The sequence below is a fragment of the Tympanuchus pallidicinctus genome, unplaced genomic scaffold (genome assembly GCF_026119805.1).
Source record: "Tympanuchus pallidicinctus isolate F22 unplaced genomic scaffold, pur_lepc_1.0 scaffold9, whole genome shotgun sequence".
NCBI lineage: Eukaryota > Metazoa > Chordata > Aves > Galliformes > Phasianidae > Tympanuchus > Tympanuchus pallidicinctus.
Window position 1 is genome coordinate 4,196,388 of NW_026294813.1, and position 8,846 is coordinate 4,205,233.

The following is an 8,846-nucleotide window of genomic DNA, read 5'->3' on the forward strand; positions in this document are numbered from 1 at the left end:
AGTGCTTCCCTGAGAAACTTAGACATCTGCACAGAGTTACTCCATGCTTTAATGCATTTTCCATAGGCTGTATTACTCATACTTGGTACGCACACGTTCTCTGAAGACAGTACATCTATCAGTGGCAATCCAAGATAGTCTGTAACCTACTGCTTCAGTGAAAAGCACTGTTCATAAGTCAGTTAATGAGAGTTCTCATTGAGCATAACCAAACTCCATGAGGGTGGCTGCATCAGCTCATTCAAAAGCAACCAGACTTATAGAAATAAAATAGGCATCACTCAATCTCAGAAGGGCCTCTAATGTCTGGGAACAAGCTGGAATGCAAGGAAATGCATTTCCTGCCAAACTTCTTTACTCTTTGATGTATACCTACTATTAGAAGGAAAGCTCCCACTTACCTCAAAGAGCCTGTGATGCTATGAGAGGTCAAGGGTTACAATTAGATGTAAATTACAGTGTTTCATGTCTAGTCTTGCAGACTAAAGCATGTTTAGAGATAAAGCCACATAGATATTTCAATACACAGCAAGATCTTCTGTTTACACTGACAGATCTAGTTGCTCAAGTCACTTACCAGAAAGAAAAGTCATTACAAGCAAGAAGGTTGATAATTGCCAAGCACTCCAGGCACAGAACATCAGATTAAGCTTTACTGCTTATCATGAAACATATTTCCCTTTAAAACATACTGCTTGGAAACTTAAACAACACATATTTACTGTCAGAGTCCTAAGTACGCACTGGATCATTATTAAACTTCTGGAAACCTTAACACCTTTAAAAATTTTATCAGTGGTGATCCACTGTTTTAGGCATCTTGATAAAATACATCAATCCTTCATCTACAAATAAGATATCTTAAATGAAAAAGTAAAATTCTGAACAGACACAACATAACCATTAAAGTGCAGAAAATTGCATCTCACCTTTTTCCTAAGTAATAAGTCCTTTATTTTACCTAATTATTTATTTGTGAAAAAGAAAACTCATTCAAAGGTAGAATAAGACAAAAACATTGCTACTCTGCAACAAGAAACAAATCCCAAAATCTCTGATAATAAAATGCAATCACAATGAATTATTCTGCACATTGTAATATGATATAGTTGAGAAGGAGCACAACAGTTAAAGAAAAGTATTGCCTTCTGGCAGGAAAATACAGAACAATAATCGAAATTGTGACATGAGAGAATATAAAGAACTGGAAGAAAAAGAACCCAGCTGGGACTTACTTTGGTGTGAATCACTGTTTATTGATTAAGAGGATTTATAATCTGGAGATTAAACAATGATGAAAGCATTTCAGCTTCAACAGAATGCCATAACATTGACATAATTCATTAATTCTGAATTCGTAAGATACTTATTGCACCATTCTTCAAGGAACCTTCCCCCCCCCTCCCCCCCGGTAAAACTTGAATTGCATAGCTCAGTTCTTCAGAACTCTTATGTTTTCATTTACGTTTTCCCTATATTTTCTTTAAATTCAAAAGGATCAGATATTTAGAGAAATAACATTGTGCAAATGGTTTCTGTATTTCTGGCAAACACAAAACCAGAATAAAGCTTTATCTTTGTTCACAATCTCAGCAGCCATCAACCTCTGGAAAAGATGGAAAAGATTCCTTCTGAACAGTAACTATCAAGACCAAACATTTAGACGCCTGCATCTCCACACTTCTTTTTGTCTCTGCAGATATAATGTATAGCCACTTGCAGTAAGAGCAGTTTTCATATTACTGTGACTGGAATGGAGAGCTTGAAGCTGGCAATGAATCTTGATTTGGAAATACACTAATTGGTAGCCAATATCCAAATTCAGATTGGTGCAATACAGCCCTGTCAACAAGAAAAATGTTCTTGAAGAAGGCCCTGGGACAACAGTAAGTGGAAATCAAGTGTTGAATCTGCATTCTTCTGTGTGATAGCAATGTTTGACTCCACAGACTTGGCCTCCACAGTAGCACAAAGTCATGATTTAATAGTAATATGAGCAGTATAAATTTAGATACATGTATTTAAATGTAAATTTAAATATAGATTTAGCCTTCCAAATAAGATAATCAGAATTCCCCCACATTTCTCAGTATTGGAAACTAGAAGCCTTACATCAAACACCCAGTAATGTTAATCTTCCCTGTAACCTTATCATTCCAACAAAGCTGTACATGCTTCATATTTCTTCGTAAGTTTTATGTAACTGTTATATAAGGAAGTTATAATTCTGTAAAAAATTTATGCAAGTCTTCATAAGTGAAGAAGTAGGGTAGGAAAGAAAGTCTTGTGGCACAGAAATCAAAGCAGAAAGAGAATGAGCAACATGTGAGAACATCCTGGGCTCAATAGAGCCAGTAATGCAAATACAACAAGGCAGGAAAAGAGCCTTCAAGAAATTGAGAAAATAAATAAAATGATACATCCAAATTTTTCTAGTGACACATTAACTTTCTGACTGAAAATCTTTTTGCTTCTTGTTCCGCTTATAAAAATTGCATGTATTTAACGTCAAAGTCCAGAATATCTCTACTAAAATTTAGAAATCAAGCCATTGGTGTGAGACTACTTATCTCTGGACACGGTTCAGACCTCTTTTTTAAAATACTTTTTTTTTTTTTTTTTTGGGGGGGGGGGAAGGGGGGGGAAGAATAAACCAGATTACTTTATGAAATCTACATGAAGAATTCTAATGAGAATTCTCTACTCCTTAATTTTCCCTTCAAACACCTTTCCCCTTGTAAAATATCTTAGTTTGGGTTTTTCAGTGAGGTTCTTCAGATCCAGGATTCCTCTGCCTAAGGCTGCCTTTGTTGTTCCTTAACAAGCTGTTCTCGTGTAGCCATTATTCTTCTTGCCTGCCACTTGCCCTTCTGTTGCTGGAAAGACATGGTGCAAAGTGGGCACAGAGAGCTTGTACCAGTAGTCACCTTCTCAGTATAACACGAACAATATTCATGGTTCTATGTTTTTGTTTTTGTTTTTTTTTTTTTAATAGTTTCAGTATTCCACATCAAAAAATCATGTAGTGTATGAAGTATTAAAATGTCATTGCCCCAATTCCCAGTACCTATCCCTGTACATTACAGCAGTCACAGATCTGGCCCTTCCGGGTGGGGGGGCGCTCTCTTGCTGCCTGGCAGTGGGTGCTGGAGGTGCTTTCCTAGCCGTTCCAAGCTTTCCAGGTTTGACTCGGTCCCGGGAACTCTCTCTCTCTCATCTTGTCTGATTTATTAATCTCAATTTCAACTAAATTGTATATATTGTGTTATTTTGTATTCCGATATTATAGTAAAATAAGTTTTCCTCCATAGATTGCTGCCGCTGCTCTTTTCCTCCCTTCCTTCCTTCCCATTTTTGTGGGACTGGGGTGGGGGGGGAGGGCAAAGGCCTGTCGCCCCTGTCACGGACATAGATTGATCTGGTCAACTCCATGACACAATAATAGGAAATTAGGAAGTGAACAAAAAAAATTGAAAGTTTTTTTAGAAGATGATTTTCTGAAAACAACTAGCAACATCTTACATCCTCTTCTCATCTGAAATTAAAATGAAAATTCATTACATATTTGAAAAATACAAACCTGTGGAAACTGGAATCTGTTTACTGCGCTGCTCTGTAGAAAGGAGAGCTGTTTTGTATTTAAAAATATTAATAGATGGAGTAACATAGTAGGGATATCTATATATGAACATAAAATATTTACATAATCATTTTAAGGTGGTTCCTGATGGATAAACACTTAAAACACTAGCCATAAAAGCTACAGAGAAGTCAGTGTTCCTTAAGATTTCCTTCCCATCCCATATTCCCCCCATTCTGACAAAGTCAAGAAATTTCAGCTGACAGAATTTCATATAATTAGTAGTTCACAATTCCAAGAGATAATTAGAAAATACTTGTTCCTTCAAACTGCTCTTCATTCAAGTTTATAACTTTTTACTAGTTTTCACCCAGAGGCAAAAAAATAGTATTTTTCTTCAGCTCACTTTGAAGAAGAAGCCACGCCTGTCAAAATTGCTGCTTGTGAAAAAAATTTATATGGCTAATTCTGTTTCCAAATAACCACTTTATTTGCAGCACCCAATTTGAATTTTTGGTCAAAACGACTTGCTGTTCATTCAGTATCTGCCAGAAATACAGGATGTATAGCGTGTTTTGTAAAGTCCTAAATCAAACATGTTAAGTATACATTCTTGAAAGTCTACTAATAAAAGATAACAGCAGTACACATGTAGTAATTGGACAGATCAGTACAATGTGAAAGACATTACAACAAAGGCGTGATGATGGAAGGAGTAGCGCAGTAGAGAGGTGCTATAAGGAAAGGAAAGAAGATTGCTCACCCACATCAGAAGATCCCAGGTTCACAGGGGAAAACTCCAACAAGGAAGAATCTCCAGAAAGAAATTTCCCCCGTGGCAGACCCCTTTAAATGGGGTCTAAGAAAGGTGCAGCCAGGCTCCACCCCTTCTAGTCACACAGCTGAATTGCCTTCACGTTTTGCTCCTAGGTGCTTTCCCCTGTCCTTTCCCCAGGTGCTCAATCAGGGATTCAGGCCTTGACTCAACAGTTACCATACAACATGGCTGCTCAAAAAGTAATGCTTCCTATTTTATTACATTGGCCCACAGTGTCAAAAGTGGATGTTGGTGGTATGGCAGTGGAGATTGATCCTTCTCACCAATATTCCATATGACAGATGACAGCAGAGGGGCACTGTGACAGGGCAGTATCTGACATGGAAGGATGAAGAAAAAGTATATCATTAAATTTCTCTATGCAGAAAAAAAATGGCATACATTTACATTAATTGTTGCTTGCTGAACATTTACAGAGACCAAACAGTGGATGAGAGCACAGAGAGTCAGCAGGTGATGCATTTCAGCAGTGGTGACAGCAATGTGGAAGACAAGACATATTTCAACTGGCCATGCAGTTTTTCACAGTCTCTTATTCATCATGGTAAAAATACATCGCTAATGATGGTGACTGTTGAAAAACTGTGTTTTATAGCTGAGAATTTGCTCCATCAAATAGTGTTATTTTGCTCTTTGTATCTGTTACAATTTCCATGGAAATAAATAGGAGGTGTTACTTTCAGAGCTACCTGCATAGAAACATAAAAATCCATAATTGAAGGAAAATTATCTAGGAATAAATAATTACTTTCTAACTCTCTGGAACACCAACCTTTGGACCACCACCAAGTAGAGCTAAACCTCTTATCTTTGGCATTTTAATCTCTGATTAAATAGTAAACACAATAAACATAGTAGCATGTTTCTGTACCTTTTTTTATATCACATGCACTTTTTCTGTAACTGGAATAATAACATCCAAGAAACATGTTGAAGAACAACAAATAAAGGAAACGAAGCATTGTTAGAGGGAAGACAGCTGTTTTCATAACTTCAGAGAAGTCAGAAAATTCTGGCTAGGAAAAATACTCTGTTCCAGATGCCAAAGATAGTGGCAGACTGATTTATTACACTTGATAGCCTGACCAAAAAAAAAAACTATGAATATGTAAGAGATGATACTGGTTCATAAAAGGAGAAGCACATTGACAGAAACTCTAAATAGGAAAAGTACTAGCTGATGTTTGTCAAGACTTGGAAGTTTGTCAAGTCCTGTCAAAGCAGGAAAATCAAGTTGAATTCCCAAGGTGTGTAAAAAGTACATTTATAAGTTATTTAATATCTACTATCCATAAAATATTTCAGTGTGTGCACCACATACTATATATAGATGTAAGAATAAAACATGTCAGTATAAGGGCTTCCCTTACCTGCAGAGAAGCCTGTGTTCTGTATCACAGAAAGTGGCTGCTGTCTCCACGACTCTTCAGTCTCATAAGGGAAAACCAGCATCTAAAGCAAGACATACACAGTCAACATGATGAAGTGTGAGAGTGCTACAGCATCCGTTGAAAGGACAGCAGCAGTTGAATAGTTGGTGACTTTCCTCCTACAGCAAGTAGGAACAAACAAGGAAGCACTGTTTCTGTGCAGAGTCTGCTATTTCTCAGCTCATTTCCATAAGCAGAGGATGGGGCACAGCTGAAGTGTGAAATGAATCTCAGAAACTCACTACAGTTTGTCAATCTAAAAAAATACTGCCAGCAGGAACTTCAGGACCATCCCACCAGCTCCAAGGTGGAACTTGAGGCTGAAGTGCTAGTAACACTTGTGGGTCTGACTGTTTTGTCAGGCAGCAAAGGGAAATCCATGTATTATAACATAATAACAGCACTGTTTGCTTGGGCACCTCCAACAAGCATTCTGCATGTGAAATGAACATTATGGAAGCAGCTAGGTTCAGGCTGTGCAAACTAGTTTAAGACAAGACAGTGAAATCCTTCAGTTTCCACATAGGCACTTCCTTGGTTATAGCAAAGTGATTGAGTGGCATCCTTATGATTTGATTTTTATTTCAAGGTTTCACTGACATTTATTTTTAGTAGTTGCTTTTTTTTCAAGTGCTGCTGCTGCTGTATAAAAGTAAAGCACAGAACACCCTGCACATGACCACCTCAGACAATTGTACATGCGTACACAAATTTATCTGATTTCTTTTTGCTTAGAGACCTGAAGGTGGAGACACAAAACATGGATCATTTACTTAGCTTGTTTTGCCAGCTCATTTGCCACCTTGCTTATCCTGAGCTGAGCTGAACTGATCGCATGGTTATGAGGAGTGCTTAAATTCCTGTGAAAAAAAACAGCAACAGCTTTCTGCTGAAGGCTTACAAATGCGTGAAGAGGGGGAAGGAAACTGAATTGTTGTGCATGCATAATTCAGGCGCAATTTACATGCAATATTAATATATATATGTATATACATATATAAATGATCTATATGCCAATTCATTTTTCAGAATCCTCCAGTGTAAAACATTTCTCAGGCCAACAGCACTTACAACATGCTTATTTCTGAGTGTATTATGTCTTTCCTGGAGCAAGATCCAGAAAAAGGGTATTTTGACACTGAATTCCTTGTTATGCATTTCTGGATAGTAAAAGGCAGCACTGAGATTCACAGCAGCCTATACATATGAATTTTTAATGCTTGAGGTTTTGCTTTCACCAATATTTTGAGATGGTACTGGTTGTTAAGACAACTAACCAGGTAAACAACCAAAGACCAACCAACAAACATTTGGCAGAGCTGTCTCACTGGACCAGACATGATTTTTTTTTTACAGAAAAGCAGTAAGCTGAAGATAAGCACAAAATACAGATGGTCTTGCAAGCTCTGCCATAGGCACAAAATACAGATGGTCTTGCAAGCTCTGCCAAGTCTTACTAATAACGCATTAGTGACAGAAGTTATGAAAATTAATTTACCTACTGATAATTTTATTTCTTTGAAGACTCAACAACTGCTAATAAATCTTTTCATACCAAAGAATCACTGAGTGATGCAAAGTTCAGAATTGGAAATACAAGTGCTGCATTTTGAAAATTCAGTATGTAGTGAAGGTCTGGTGTCATCAGCAAGAACTTCAAGTGAAAGCAATGATATTTCTAATCAGTTTCCACACAGTATAGTTTTGATGAAGTTAGAAAAATTAAAAGGCTGTTCTGTTTGTGTTAGAGGGACTTTCAATGCACAAGAATGACTCAAGGCAAATGAACATGTAAAATTCTTCAATTCCTTCAAAATTCCAAGCACAATCAAAAACTACAAGCAATATCCTGGATAACCATGGGTAGGTTATGCATGCCAAAGGCTTCAGTTACTCTGCCTCATTAATACTGCTTGTTGGTTGCCAGTTAGCTGCACAGCTATGGCAGCAGATGTACAAAACAATCATTTGTCATTACAATTTATCTATCAGAGAGTGCTGAGGGTGCTGGAGGAGTTGTCTGCCAGGTCACTTTTCATCATCTATCAGTGTTTCTGGTCAACCACAGAGGTCCCAGGGATTGGAGGCTTGTCAATGTGACTCTCATCTACAAGAAGGGTCATAAAGAGGAACTGGGGAACTACAGGCCTGTCATCTGACTTTGGCAGCAGGAAAGGTTGTGGAACAGTTCATCATGAGGGAGATCACACGGCATGTGAAGGACAGCTGAGAGATCAGGCCCAGTTAGCATGAGTTCATGAAAGGCAGGTCCTGCTTTACCAAACTGAACTCCTTCTATGATCAAAAAACCCATCTCGTGGATGAGAAAAAGGCTGTTGACATAGTGTATCTTGGCTTCGGCAAAACCTTTGGCACTGTCTCTCCACAGCATTCTCCTGCAGAAGCTGGCAGCCCATGGCCTGAACAGGTGAACTCTTTGCTGGATAAAGAACTGACTGTAGGGCCAGGCCCACAAAGTTAAATCCAACCGTTACCAGTCACAATTGCTTTTCCCCAGGAGTCAGTACTGGGGCCCATACTGTTCAGTATCTTCACTGATGACCTGCATGAGGGCACTGAGCACACTCTCAGTAAATTTGTAGATGACAGCAAAGTGTAAGTATCAATCTTCCTGGGGATAGGCAGACCCTTCAGTGGGATCTGGATAGGCCGGATAGCTGGGCTGCAGACAATGGGATGAAGTTCGAGACCAAGAGTCAGATCCTGAGGAAGGATACTGAAAGGAGCAGGAAAATCAGTCCCATAAATACATGGCAGAGAGGCTGGTGCAAATGCAAGTATTTTGGCTTGTTTGATCATGGGGCGATTTGCTTGGCACCTGGTCTGATGGCTGTGGGTGGCTCTCAACTATCTCAAAGGGGGAAATGAATTTAGCCCAGGAGCTGGCAGGGCTAGTTAAAAGGAATTTAAACTAGATATGAAGCAGGAAGGAAACAAAGATGGGCCTTCTAGAGTTGAGCCTAGAGGAATGATGATG

The 8,846-nt window shown here is 38.5% G+C and overlaps 1 long non-coding RNA gene across 1 annotated transcript; it reads right to left on the bottom strand.

The window, feature by feature from the left end:
• Nucleotides 1–3,579: 3,579 nt before the first annotated feature.
• On the bottom strand, nucleotides 3,580–5,971 carry LOC128074550 (uncharacterized). The gene is made up of 3 exons (XR_008203234.1): nucleotides 5,789–5,971; nucleotides 4,344–4,733; nucleotides 3,580–3,613 (listed from the first exon to the last, which is right to left on the bottom strand). It is a non-coding gene; the product is annotated as an uncharacterized LOC128074550 (long non-coding RNA).
• Between the last annotated feature and the right edge of the window lie 2,875 nt (nucleotides 5,972–8,846).